Here is a 15,437-nt window from a genome sequence, read left to right on the forward strand (position 1 = left end):
GATACGAGAGCAAACTACACTAAGAGACATAAAAAGAGCAACATGGATACGAGAGCAAACTAAGTAGAGGATATTCTAACAAGATAAAGAAATGGATGTGGGCAGAACATATAATGAGAATGTCAGGTAATAGATGGACAAAAAGAATAACGGAATGGGTCCCTGGAAATTGCACACGAAGCAGGGGAAGGAAGAGATGACGATGGATTGGCGAGCTAAGAAAATTTGCAGCTATACACTGGTATAGAAAGACCATAAACAGACAGGGGTGGAAGGACATGTCTAAGGCCTTTGTCCTGCAGTGGACTAGCAACGGCTGATGATGATGATCATGGACTCAGTCCATTTGATTTGTTACCACATGCAAGGACCATGGGTTCACTATATTTATTGTTCCTTAAAATTTTAAATCTCAAGTACATGTGCGCAAAGTATTTCAGCTGTGCTGGTGGTCCACCATTGACTGACATAGGTCGAAAACATCGAGCTTCGTCAGCATCTCTTAGCACGCTGTGAATAACTCGTACCTTTTTTGCCAGGATTGGTGCTGCAGCACATCAAGAGTACCAGTTCTCAGATCAGTGGTCATGGAAAAGTTGTAGATATTGATGGGGCAAAATTCGGAAAACGAAAACATAATAAAGGTAGGCACAAAGGAGTGTAGAGTTCTGGGGACTTTGAACAGGAGTCCAAAAAACTTTCATGGTACCTCATCATATATGTCTGTGAATATTACTGGAACAAAAATAATTAGTAACTGTTGGGCGGCATACTCCCTATTAGAAATCAAGGTTTCATTCTCATGAAACAGTGATTCACTCCCAAAACTTCATAGACCCCTACAGTGGAACTTCGACACAGAACATTGTTTGGTGCATGAGGGACTCTATGGGGGATGTACCCAAATAAAGATTTAGAGCAGACATATTCAACAACCACCTACTGTTCCACATCTTTTGCAGAAAATACTTGTACACGATATTGTCGTTCCATATGTTCATGTGTTCCGCTGCCACCCTTTATCCACCTACTGTTTTTCCAAGGAAAACAACATCGCCGTCTCCCAATAATAAGGCAAGTTCCTTGTTGTATATTGAAGTTAAGGTACATGTAGATTCAGTAAAGGGGAAGAATGGTTAGGCAGCATTTCTTAGGAAATTCTTCCTGTAGGTAGCAAAAGCTAGGCTGTTCCATATGTCCAGATGTAAACTTAGCCTGGGCATAAGCCACTTGTTCATCTCGATGTTGAGTGTTGCTTGGGGGTCGCTGGGTGTGTAGTCCTCAACTCTCTCCTGGTGTAGGCAGAAGTAGGTCAGGTAAGGGTAAGTCTGATTAGGTAGCATTTCTTAAATAGTTTACTTGTAGGTAAGCAGTAGATTAGGCAAGTCCACATGTTCGAACCTAAACTTAGCTGAGGCCACATGTCTGTCTAGATTTTCGGTGTTACTGCAGTTTGAGCATCGCCTTGGATGTAGGATGGTGGGTCTACCTCTCTCAAAGTACAATTTCTACTACTACATTCATTAATTTCCAGAAATCAAGAACAAGTCGCGGGTATCCTGTCCCCCAGCTTCCATGTCCCCTTCCAAAAAAAAGCAAAGGCCCCCATTACTAGACAATGTAACCTTTAGCCCTGTCATATTTTTCCCGTTGGCCGAAATTATGCTAAACCAGCCAATTTTGGCAGATTTTCGGTCAGGAAACAGGCTGCTGTAGTATGCTTTAAGTTTCACCTTAGAGGATCTTTCATTCGATTGTTCATCTTCCTAGATCTATATCTTCGATTTCAAAGCCGTGAATCAAAAAGTGAATTGTTTGTTTTCTTATTTTCCAAGAAAGAAAACTTCTCTCTCTCCTCATTTTACCCCAACTTTTGGGAGGACAGATTATGTGCCCCACGTCAGAGAACGTCAGTATCCTTTTTCTTCCACACCTAAAAAGCTAAAATCCCCGTTTCTTGTTTCCTATCGATTTCAAAATGGGAAGGATCTCACTCAAGTTTTCTTCCAAACCAATGGAAGTCCGTTTTTTTTAAATAGTTTTTAACCTACAACAATGTCAAAGTTTTGAACCAAATCTAGATGGACCGCTTTCAGTTCAAACTTCTATTCCAAATGATGACGGCCAACAGGACCCATTCCTGGTTTTCATCAGTCCTGGACCTTTCACTTTCCCAAACCAAGGAGCAGTTATTTTGTTTCATGTTCTCTATATCTTGAATGAGATATAGAGAACATGAACTGTGACTCCTTTCACTGACTGCCAAACGTAAGAAAAGAAGTCTGCGAAAGTACACTTCCAAAATAGGAACTAGAGCCTCACTACTGTTTTCAGTGGGAAATTATTTATTACATATGTAAATAGTTTAACCAGACCACCTGAGCTGACTATTAGCTTTCATATTTCAGTGGAAAAAAAAAAGTGTGCATCGTCTTCAGGATTCTACAGTAAGACTGAATATACACGTATGTCTTTGTCTGAAGTCAGAATTCTAGAACTTTATACCTGATTCCCCTTGGTGGCGATATTTTCCCCACAACATTTCTAACCCTAGACTTTCTCGAAATCGCGATGGAATCTTACCATTACAGTATTATCTACTTAGCAGGTCTATGAGGCATTAAAATAAAAGATATGTCGTTTGGATTGGAAAAACCAGTTTACATTACTGTCACATTGCTGTAGCACTCAGAGGCCAAAACGAGCGCGCGCGCACACATACACACACACATACACATATATATATATATATATATATATATATATATATATATATATATATATATGTATATATGTGTCTTTTTTATTTATGAATGAACGAAGGCGTGTGTGAACGCGTCTTTATCTTAAGGACAGAGAAATGGTTGGCGGAAAAGGAACACTACACCAGACAAATGGTGTAGTGACTGAGTCTTAGAGAGAGCGCGAGCGCGCACATTGGGGTTGGGGTTGGGGGGTGAGGGGAGGGGGTGGAAGGAAGGGGCTGAGGGTGTAGATAGCTGGTTGGTGGGTGCCTTTGAGGGTAGATTGGGAGATGGGAAGGGGGAGGGTGGGTGGGGGGGGGGGGGGGGGGGGGGGGGGTAGACGGATCCAGGAGGCATAATTAGATGCTAATGGAATTACAGAAGCAGAGAATTGGTGTGCGATGAAGGCCCGTTGAAGCGTGAATTTAATAGCCGAATCAGAAAAAGAACTTGATCACCCAATCATCGTTTAGCTTTCGTTATTTTTAGGAGCTGACGACCCGGAGGCGCTGCTTCTGCTCCTTCTTCTCCTTCGTAGTTGTATGCTAAAACCCCCTTTCCAGTTCGCTTCCAATTGACTTTGGATTGGAGCAGATGGTTTCCGTTCCCCTGGCGAATATTGCGCCCTCTCTATGCCTCGCTTATTCCGGGCTGTCTGTTCGCCGGTGTATGTATGTATGTATGCGTGTGTCTGTATCTCTATGCGATGAGAGAGAGAGAGAGAAGGAGAGAAAAGGATCGGATTCGCAGCCTTCATGTAAAGCACACTTCGCTTGCAAATGGAACCGTGGCGGAGCTGCCTCCTCCTCCTCCATCTAGGACTCTCTTCTCCAGTTTCTAGTCGCACTCCAATGATTCCTGTATCAGGCTCTGCTCTGCTCTGCTCGCCCGAAATTGCCTGCGTCTGTTTCAGCTGCATGTCTCTGTGTGCTTTTGCTATGATCTGACGAGCACGTTGTCCTCTTGGGTTACGCACACTTGTACGTACTCGCACGCACACACACACACACACTGCTATGAAATATATATACACTATACATTCATCCGAATGGCTCAATGCTATTCTCTCTGCCACTATTTGATCATTATCCTCATCATAAAGCCTTTGTCTCCAATTTATCAATCATCATCGTTTTTATTAAACATTTTACCTTCCAGTGCTGTGGCAATCTTTTCATTTATGCGATATTTGGATCCCAAGGAAACAAAAATATTTCGAAACTGTTCATGATGACATCCACACTATATTTCCGCTTCTATTTCCGCATCACTATCACCGCAATTGTGCGAGCCTCATCATCATCCCTTTTCCCCAAACCTGCCTCTGTTAGAGATCACAGCAGCAGCATCCATTGCAGCATTTCGAACAAACTGCCCGCATGTAATCTGTGAGTTTGAAAACAACTAGATCCCCTGTTTACCATGTTAATTGCGTTCAAATGTTTCAAAAACATTTTTTGTGCCGGCAATAGATTTAAAAACACTTCAACTGTTATTTAGCACAGTGTGATTTGGCGAATTCTTTAATGAAAAAATGCAGATTTAGGTTACATTTTTAATTCGAGTGATTTGTAAAAAAAAAATGTAAAAATGCCAATCGAGTTTTCTGTAAATCGTATAATCAAGACCACCAAGAATAGATCTCTTTTTTGGCCCGGTGGTCGCCTGTTCTATATCGTTTCCAGAACCACCATTAAACTTTAAAATCAAATTTAATTAAAACTGCCGAGGCCAGAGGGCTGTAATTTGGTATGTTTGATGATTGGAGGGTGGATGATCAACAAAACAATTTGCAACCCTCTAGCCTCAGTAGTTTTTAAGATCTGAGGGCGGACGGACAGACAAAGCCGGCACAATAGTTTTCATTTCAGACATGAATCAATTATGCATAAAGCCTCTCATTATTAGATTTACATATTATATTTCAAACTTTTTACTCTTTTTCATCTGATAATCAAAACTGGCGTCGCAACCACCATTGGTAAAAAAGTAGAAGAGGAAGCTGTATGGCGACCTTATTATATATTTGTTAGGAGGGGGGGGGGGGGGGGGGGGGGGGGGGGGGGGGGGGGGGGGGGGGGGGGGGGTTGGTGGGGGTTTTTTGTGCCTGCTTGTGCGCCCAAGCACAAAAGACTCGTGGGTGATCAGTAGCATCCTCGCTTTTCAAGCAAAAGTATCCAGGTTGCAAATTGCAGAGTTGTATACTAGTATTGCACCAGCTCCGGTTTTTTTTTTTGCCATGCCCCTAGGTTACGTTAGTTTAGGTTAGTTCAAAAGAGGACTGAGTAACTTGGGTGTGGAAGAAAACATAATGAGATTATATTCAAAACATTTTATGGCTAGTTTTTTAAGATATGGTGTCCCGCGCTTTCAGCGGAGGTTCGGGTTTGATTCCTTATAAATCCGAACTTAGAACAACAATTTATTATCGAATCCCCCGTACAACTTACCACTATGAAAATAATGCGCAAAATCTCAACATACAAAAAAAAAAATGTCCACTTAACCTTTAACCTGTGATCGATTCCTTTGAAAAATTAATCATATCGGGAAGATCCCGCAATAAAATTTTCCATGTTTCATCAGAACAAGCCGATTGTCTCAGGTAATCCTGTTCACGGATACAGATAAACAGACGGCCGTCTAGACAGGCAGATATAAACGGCCCCTTCCAACCCGCTGACGAAAGTAATAACAATAATAATAACAACGATAATTCGCCTCACTTTTGTCTCCACCTTCTGAATGCCAAATAAGAAATTGGACGTCTGTGAGGGCCAAAATTGCTATCTCTATTTCCTTCGCTGTTTTGTAAAATGCTCCATTTGCTTTTATTGCCGGGAATCTATTCACGAACTTAGATATAAGGAAATTTTCTTATATTCTCTCTCTCAGGATTTGCGACCTCGTAGGTCAATGGGGACTGCATAGATTTTCCGGCTGCTGCACGTTTACTGCACAAGTTTGGAAACAATATGTGCTGTTCTATTTACTAACTTAACATTTTTCATAAGTGATACCATTTTACCTGAATTCATGGTGAAGAGTCAACATCTGGTTATAGCTAGCCAAAGCAAGCCAGGCCAAAGAAAGCCAGGTCGTAACAGAAGTTTGAGCCAAGATCTGGTTATAGCTAGCCAAAGCAAGCCAGGTCCTAAAAGAAGTTTTAGTCCCTTGATGCGACAACCTACAAAGAAGGTTTACTGGACAATAAACAAAACCAGAATATATGAGGCAAGTGCATTTCTATCCAAGGAGTATTCAGGAAAGCAGAGGCCATTGTTGCCCTTGGGAAAGAAAATAGACTCCCAAAAACTGGAAGCTCTCACAAAATGAGAAGCCGAGTGTGTGCAACAGGGCAGTTTTGGTATTCCTGCTGGTTGGTTTGAGTCCGGAGAGCCATATCAGCTCTACAACTTCCCTCACACTTCAAGCCCATGCTGTCATAAACCAGATTCATCTAAACTAATCCCACCAGAAGTGGCGCCTAACGGTAGTTCAACATTGCAATTTCTTTATATCTAATTTATTTTAATGACCCATGGACATGTCTGGAAACTGGAATCCATTGCAAACCGTAGTTACCTGCCAGCTTGTGTAATTTTCTCTTATATTTCGAATGTCTGAGCTAATATTCAGCTTGCATTTCGGAGGAGCATAATGTTATAGCAGTTTAAGATGAATTATTTGATTTTTTATTACTATATAATGAGCAAGTTATACATTTGAAAGGAATAAGTTTTCCCTCTCTCTCTCTCTCTCTCTCTCTCTCTCTCTCTCTCTCTCTCTCTCTCAGTGGCAGATTTTAAGGGGGCCCCTGTATACCATGTGACAACGTTACGTATATTATATATGATAATCCGAAGTGCCCGCAATGAAAGATTTCTAGATCCACCTCTCTCTCTCTCTCTCTCTCTCTTCTCTCTCTCTAACTCTCTCTCTCTCTCTCTATATATATATATATATATATATATATATACTATATATATATACATATATATATATATATAGATAGATAGATATATAATATATATATATATATTATTCTATATATATATATATATAGATATATATGAAAGATAAAGGATATTTCTTAATAGCGTAGTTGCATAAACCGGCCACACTTACCACGTCGAAATAGACGGATATCAAGTATATGAGCTTGACTTGAGAACAAGTAATGAAGAGAAGAAAAGATGAAGAATGGAGATTACAAATCAAGTTTCGCACCAATAGACAGCAATTACCTTCATCGCCATTATTTTTAAACAGAATCAATGCCACCATTCATCGACTTCGTTCCCAATTCTTGATATAAGGCAAAAGAAAAAACATTTCTAATTAACCGAATATTTTCATTTTGTGTCAGCGCTTCCAATTACAATGGGAATCGAGATTTTTAAAGTGTCTACTGTAAGAACGGAGGGAGAGAGAGAGAGAGAGAGAGAGAGAGAGAGAGAGAGAGAGGAAGGTGAGATAATGCTAAAAACATCCTGCACGCTAAGCCGTAACAACCTGTCAACTTTGCATAATTAGTGTCCATCATAATGACACTCTTGGGATTATTCGCGGACTACCAGAGCCGTAGAGGCACAAACAAACAGGCGTTCCCACACAGGACTTGTAATTGCACATTTCTGCTCTCATGGTGAATCAAAAAAAAAAAAAGAGGCTGGAATAATAGATCTTTGTCCACTATCCTCCGGAGTGCAATCCAGGTTTTACACTGTCAAGGCTGTGTGGGAAAGCTTTCTTGTATATCACCACACCCGAGCAAAATTTAAGTCACGTTTGTTCCGCGGCGTAGATGAGAAAAATGCTTGACGAAGCAATATGTCTCCTGTCAAGGACGATGCTTTAATGTAATTTTCACTCGCCATAATAAAATCAGGTGTGGGATAGACACTGAAGAATATTTATATTTCGAAAAGGGAAGTTTCTTCAGGGCTGAAAGGAAACTAGAAATAGCTATAATTCTCAAATAAAGAAGACTATACTGGGTACGCTAAGAGAAATGGGTAGAATGGAATATAGAATTAGGGCCAAAGGCCAAGTACTGGGCCCTATGAGGTCATCCAGCGCTGGAAAGGAAATTGAGAGTAGGTAGGTTTAAAAGGTGCACTTTAAAATAACTATTAGCAGAGGGTGGATAGCCAAACAGAAGAAACATATGAGCAGAGGTAAAGTAAAAGAAATGAAAGGGGTTGCAGCTACGGGCCGAACGGACGCTACAAAGAACTTTTAGTAATGCCTACAGTGCAGCCCGTGAGAGGCGCGCGCAGACGGCACTAACCCCTACTGAGGAAATGGGTAGAGGTACTGTGTATAAGGACATTACCTGGCAAAAGAATCATAAGTAGTTCCTATGAAATGTGATATAAAAATTTAACTCAATAAAATTGAAAACATAGAAGCCTAACGACATGATGTTTACAGGCCTATGAGTGACAGAAAAAACGAGTCTCTTTTTAACAGGATCCCATTATGAAATACGAACGACCTCTATTTGGTTATCCATTAAATATTTCAACTTTCACATGCTCCATTATTTACTGATGACAATTCGACGGTTGTAGTAGACGCTTTGTAATGGCCATGAGGATATTTTGACTTTTCTCGTATCTGGTAAAAAGTGACCATCAGATTCTAGATACGTAAAATATATATTAATGTTTGCTACTGGAATACGTAACTAAAATAAAAACATAAGACTTTTGCGGTAGCTGGAAAACACGGACAAATGTTCAGGCAGAAAATAGATATTTTTTTATCGCATTTCGAAAATGTTGTCTTTTCATTCTTCTTTTGAGATGGAATTCACTCCAGGGCTCCGGGCTGTTGATAAACCCGAATTCAATTTGTGTTGTCGTTTCGGTTGTGAAATGTTTTGACGAGGAGTCTCTCTCTCTCTCTCTCTCTCTCTCTCTCTCTCTCTCTCTCTCTCTCTCTCTCTCTCTCTCTGTTTGGGGCATACGTACATTCATTTTCTAATATAGGTAACGATTTTGATGAAAAAAAAAAAGTTTTTTTTAATGAGAAAGGCCCTATCAGCAGAGCCTATTTTGGATAATGAAATGTCCTTGTATCTCTCTGTTGTCTCTGAAGAGCACCAGCTCCCTCGTGTAACAGGTTATTCCTGTGCTATAACACTAGCTACATGACTAGGCCAGAAATCTTTCTGCATAAGCAGTCAACAGAGTAAGGCTATACAAAGTAAATTACGTAATCTAATCAGCCCTCTGAATTAAACATCAATCCTCTTGAGTCTCTAGAGAGGTCATCATCACTGCTTATCCAACGTTGACAAACTCGTTGCTCTACAGTTCTTGCTGACAAACAATTTTGGAATTATTCTTGGCACGAGAAACTCGTCGGACCCATCTGTAGAAGTTCCTCAAGACCAAGGCCTAATACTGTGCGTTTCTTAGGGCGGGAAGCAAAGGTATTTAGATTAAAATGACCTGTGTGTGCTTTTCGCTCGTCATGTCTAAATAGACCAAAAGGCCAAGCACTGAGACCTATGAGGTCATTCAGCTCTGAAACGGAAAGTGACATTAAGAAGGTCTGAAAAGTGCAACAGGAGGAATACCTCAAAGCAGCTTCACTATAGAACAACCAATGAGAGAGTGGAAAATAAAATGGGAAGAAAGAGAATATGAAAAGAAGTACAGTAAAAGGAACGAAAAGGAGTTACGGCAGCTAATGGCCGAAGGGACGTTGCAAAATAACCTTAGTAGCACCTTATCATCACTTATCGGCTTAATCTATATCAAGGGGTTAGTATTAAAAAAAAACAAAGAAAAATAAAGACAAACAAACCAGTAGAAGAAGAATCAATGTTCATCAAGACTTTTGTCTTAAAATTGAGCCGCACATTATAGTTTTCTCTTTTTTACTCATGACCTATTTTGTGTAAATAGTAGTAAACAAATTTTTAGTTATATTCAATACGTCCCAGATTCACCCTCTGGATCTTAACTGCCAAGATTTTCTAGTTGGAAAAATAAAGGTCTAGATCGAACATGTTCACCCATTCTAAGTACAATGTACAATTTCCTAATTCTGAGTAGACTCCAAAGCTTCTTACTCTTGAAGAGAAATGCATGTGTGGTTTACAACTGGAGAAAAAAAACTCGAGAGAGAGAGAAGAGAGAGAGAGAGAGAGAGAGAGAGAGAGAAGAGAGAGAGAACCTGATTACGAAATGGAAATATGAAAACCAAGTATGAAAATGATTTAAAAGAACATCCAGTGAGAACACGAATGACAGACCCACTCGGTGTAAACCTTAGCAGGCAAGAAGCTGCGTTCAATTTATCTTCTTGAGCAATGTTTCATTTGGCCAAAGCTTCAGAGTATTTTCCTTTTTTGGATATGCCTTTTTGATCACAGGAGAGGAGAAACTGCAACAATTCTCTCGTTTCCTCAAAGTTTCAGCCACGTCAAAATAAACGCGCCAATTCAGTCGCTTCGTCAAGGCTGCGGAAGTTTTTCCACCAGGCAGTGTTTTTTGCGCGCGAGAGCGTTTTTACGACACCGAAACTCTTTATTCTTTCGCGCGCGAAAATGTCAGGTAATGCAATATTCTGTCTTCCTTTGTTCGAATAAATTACATTTTGCATCTCGCCCAGACTCCTTTTTTTCTTTCTCGCTCTAATGGCGTTTATCACAAAGACGAGGATCCTCTCGTTTCGAAAAGGTAAGTAATTAAGCATTCGACTTTTATGTACAATAAGATGATAAAAGGATTATAATATGTACACGTGCTGAAGGGTAGTCTTTGTAGCAAGAAAACATAATTAGGCTCCTCAAAGGTTTACATAAAATCGCAAAACATGCATGCATACTATCAATCCATCTATCTTTTTTTGTTTCTAGTCATTAAAATAATTCATTTACGACCCTTTGAAAACTTAGGGACAAGTTCTTTATTTCAATTCTCTCTACTTCTCATAATTACTGTAACGTTACTCTATACAACATTCATTATCAAGTGACGAAAAACCTGTGGTGTATTAAAGTGTCATCTCTAGCGTTCTTTACCTCTCCACTGATGTTAACATTTTTCACTGCCTCATTGATGGCTGGTTATCTATTAGCTTTTCTCTTATTTTTATATATCTGAGTATCTGATCGCTGAAGGTACAGTAATAGAGGAAGATCACAGTCGACGGTTTCAGGCTTGCAGAAAGCTCTAAGGGATGGACAATTTCTTGCAGAGAGCTCTGAGGGATGGAGAATTTCTTACAGAGAGCTCTGAGGGATGGACAATTTTTTGCAGAGAGCTCTGAGGGATGGACAATTTCTTGCAGAGAGCTCTGAGGGATGGACAATTTCTTGCAGAGAGCTCTGAGGGATGGACAATTTCTTGCAGAGAGCTCTGAGGGATGGACAATTTCTTGCAGAGAGCTCTGAGGGATGGCATTTCTTGCAGAGACTCTGAGGGATGACAATTTCTTGCAGAGAGCTCTAAAGGATGGACAATTTCTTGCAGCGAGCTCTGAGGGATGGACAATTTCTTGCAGAGAGCTCTAAGGGATGGACAATTTCTTGCAGAGAGCTCTGAGGGATGGACAATTTCTTGCAAAAGATAAATTCGTAAATTGTGAGAAGTTGCATCGTCCATGAATACCAAGAATGACCTAAGATTCTCTGGGTCACTTTTGTTTCTAACAAGTACCCTCTCTAGTTTTTGTTCCTTTTTAATGCTTCTGTTGCTTTTTTCAAGGTAGACTGTGACTAGCAGTAGCCTGTATATTGCTTCCTCTGGATACTGATTTCCTGAAACGTACCCCTCAGCAGTTTTCTTCGGTTCTTTCCTAGACAGTGACCCCTGAAAGTGTTTTAACCGGGTATGTACCCACTTTTGTGGCATGTTTAGTGCAAGGCCGTTCGGGATTACCATTAAAAAAGCAACACAAAAGATTGTAAATATCATAAAGATAATATTAGCTCTAGATCACGACCCTCAAAATGGATGTGTAGACTGAAGATATACGTGGTGGAACAAGCAAATCTGGTTATTCGCTCCCTTATTAAAAAGATTACACCATATATACCCACCCTAATGTTGTTATTTTTCCAAAACAGTGAGTTTGCTAATAACTCATTACCGGAACTTTGGCGCAATCAAGTTTTCTGTAAAGGGTATAATGCCTACGATCGGCGGCAGCGTTTCAGTTGCTTCCCCGATGCGGTCAAGTCAAGGTGCATCGCACGTCTCCGGAAAGCGCTGCCAGACGCACGATCTATGACTAACGTTACCTTAAAATAAAAACTACTGAGGCTAGAGGGCTGAATTTTGGTATGTCTGATGATTGGAGGATGGATGATCAACATACCAATTTGCAGCCCTCTAACCTCCTCGGTATTTTTTATGGTCTGAGGGTCGACAGAAAAAGTGCGGACTAAACCGTCACAATAGTTTTCTTTCAAAAAAAAATTTTTAAAAAATGATTCCCTAGCAGCCTTTAGCAGCGCGTGACTACGGGGTCCAAAATATCAAATTCCAATATCTACCGGAATGGCGACCTCATCCTCCTCTAGATAAAATGGAAAAAAGCTAATTCGAGCTCATTTTTAAACAATCGTCAGAACCGCGCGTTTCCCTGCGACGCTCGTTTTAAATTAGGTCATTAAAACCGCTTTTCAGAGTCGCGCATCAGAGTCATTAAGGTTTTTTGCACCGCTTATAAATGGGCTGTTCTCGCCCTTTCCGATTCTTTTTTGCTTTTTATTTTTTATTTTTTTAGCTCTTCGACGCCAGTTTTATTTTCCGTCATCCTTTTTCGACAATCTTCCAGACAAACAGAGACAAAAGATTTATTTCAAAACTCCCTTTCATGTAGGATTTACTCTGCAATAGCTCTAGTCGCTGCTCTCTCTCTCTCTCTCTCTCTCTCTCTCTCAACCCTCATCCCTCCTCACTAACGACCCAGTGTTTCCAGTTAACTGGCCTATGTCATTGAATTAATCCTGTTCGGTTCAATGAGCGTTAATTACATTTGTATTTTTGAGAAAATGTGAATAAAAAAGGTAATATTGGTCCAGATTAATTCCGGATAACTTCCTCCTTTTTCATTCCTGAAAATGCCTTTTTCAAATCGGCTATAATTACGCATTTCAGTTGAAAAAATCCGTAATTGCGTTGCAGGCTCAAAAAAAAAAAAAAAAAAAAAAAAAAAAAAAAAAAAAAAAAAAAAAAAAAAAATTTAAGATAATGCCTTTGAAAACTTTACAGAGCTCTCGCTTAATTCACACCCCCTCACCCACCCCTACTAACGCCCCCCCCCCCTCTCTCTCTCTCTCTCTCTCACATACACACACACACACACCCCTCTCCTCCCTGAATCCATATTTTCCCCTTACCAGCTCCAACCCCCTCTTCCCACCTTCCTTACCATCCTCTCTCCATTTATATTTAGTTATTAATGAAAGATTTTGAGTTCACTTCGAAAGACTCCATTGCTTACGATTTGAATTAGCACAAGCCATAAGAACATTTGTTCTCTTTATGAATAATAATAATAATAATAATAATCTCTGAATTATCTTCAAGCAAAAAGGATTTCATCTTTCTCTTGCGGAGTGTTTAGTACAAGCCCCTTGAGGAATGACTGTAAAAACATAAACAAAAGACTGCAAATAGCATAACGATATTGACCACCAAGAGATATTAGTCATAGATAACGACCCCTGAAAACCCATAGGGTCACTATCTGGGAAAGCTCCCTGTAAATATCAAAGGTAATGACCCCGGCTCCCCCCCCCCCCCCCCACCCCCCCCCCCCCCCAGAAATATTAGTTACAGAAAACGACCCCCAAAATCCCTTCACTATCTAGGAAACATCCCTGTATATATCATAAACTAATGACCCCCCAGGAAATATTAGTCATAGATAACGAACCTCCAAAACCCCTGTGGGGTCACCATCTAGGATTACCATTTACGAAAAATCCATGTGATTTTTCTTCGACCACAGAGGTAGACTGGGGTTTCCATTCGCCTTCCAGGACGACTCCAAATTCTTGTCAGGTTACAGTACCCATCTTCATTCTGTAAAAGACGTCAAAATTCGGATTCTCTATTTAAGATCATGATTCATTCGACTTTAGTTTGCATTGCTCAGAATGAGTCTGTCGATACCATCAATATTATAATTCAAAATACTTTGATTCCAAGTTCATTCTGTCAAGGTAGACAGCATTGGATTTTCATATGTATTGTAGAGGTTCTGCAGAAGTTGGATTTTATATTTATTCTGATGCTGTCAACTCTATTTAGATTCCTTATTTACTCTGCTGAACAACTCGACAATACTCGGAGTCTATGCTCGTTGTGTGAAGGTCATCAAAATCAAGATTATTATCTATCCTGCTGAGGTTGACAAGACTCAGTTTGTATTTTTCTACTGACGAAGTTAGCCATACTAATTCTACATCTACCTTTCATCAGCCCAGACCAACAATCCTCTCCGAAGATGCATGTCACAATTGCACACCCCTGCAACATAAAACTATTTTAACTATTTTGCATATTGTTTATTAGTTGACGATACATATGCAATTACTATCATATCAATACTATAGATGCCAGTATTCCTTCAGTTGTCGTCATTTATTTTCATGACTTTTATAATGGAATTATCAAATAACTACATGCCTCTATTGCAGCTATTTATAACAATAACCATTTTCTTTATTTTCCCCCAGTTATATTATTCACTCAGAGACATATTTATCTAGCCACGCGCAACAACAAATCCACACTGGACGACAAAAATGCGATATTTGAAAACACCCAAGAGAACGACGCTGATTTAGTGAAACAGAAAGCCAATTGCATTTTTTATCATTCCAAAATCATTATACAGATTCTCGTAAAATTCTGCCCAGATGGGAATTCGGTGAGACTGCTTGTTATTCTGCTCTCCCAACATGACATCGGGAAACGGGGGATATAAAGCAAAGGGGTTTTATTGTTTGGTATATTATCATTTTCTCGTGGTCTTTAAATGGAAAAATAAAGTCCACAGTGCAATATACGTAGTAGACTGCTAAATGCAGGTAGCTTTCGCCAGCTGAAGAAGCAAACTGATCAAGTTGGCGAAAGCTACCAGTATTTAGCAATATGCTACATAGATACTACTGTGGACTTTCTATTCCCATTTTCAGGGTTGTATATTTGGGACACTCGAATACATCCCTCGGATCGATCTATTATTATCATTAGTATCATCATTAATATTTAAACTATCCACAACAACCCTCGAAAGGGCAGAGACTTGCAAAAAGCAAATCTCTACGGACTAGAATTGGCAAATGTGAAAGGAAAAACTTAAGGGGAGGAAAATTAAATAAAACAATAAACTTTATAAATTAATATAGACACAAAAAGCCAGCATAAGCAAATTAATATACCAATGTTGCAGGGCAGTTTAAAGTAGCATTAAGGGTCCTAAGGTTATAGAAGAGTATACAGTATGTATGTATGTATATATATATATATATATATAGTATATATATATATATATATATATATATATATATATATATATATATATATATATATATATATATATATATAATTCTCCCGAGTTTAATAAGTTTAACTTAAAAAAAAATCAGAGTTCCACTGCTAGGAACTCATTAAAAATGTGTGAATCGGTTTATTATTTGTGCTAACAACTTGGACC

The sequence above is a fragment of the Macrobrachium nipponense genome, chromosome 49, assembly GCF_015104395.2.
Source record: "Macrobrachium nipponense isolate FS-2020 chromosome 49, ASM1510439v2, whole genome shotgun sequence".
Classification (NCBI taxonomy): Eukaryota; Metazoa; Arthropoda; class Malacostraca; order Decapoda; family Palaemonidae; genus Macrobrachium; species Macrobrachium nipponense.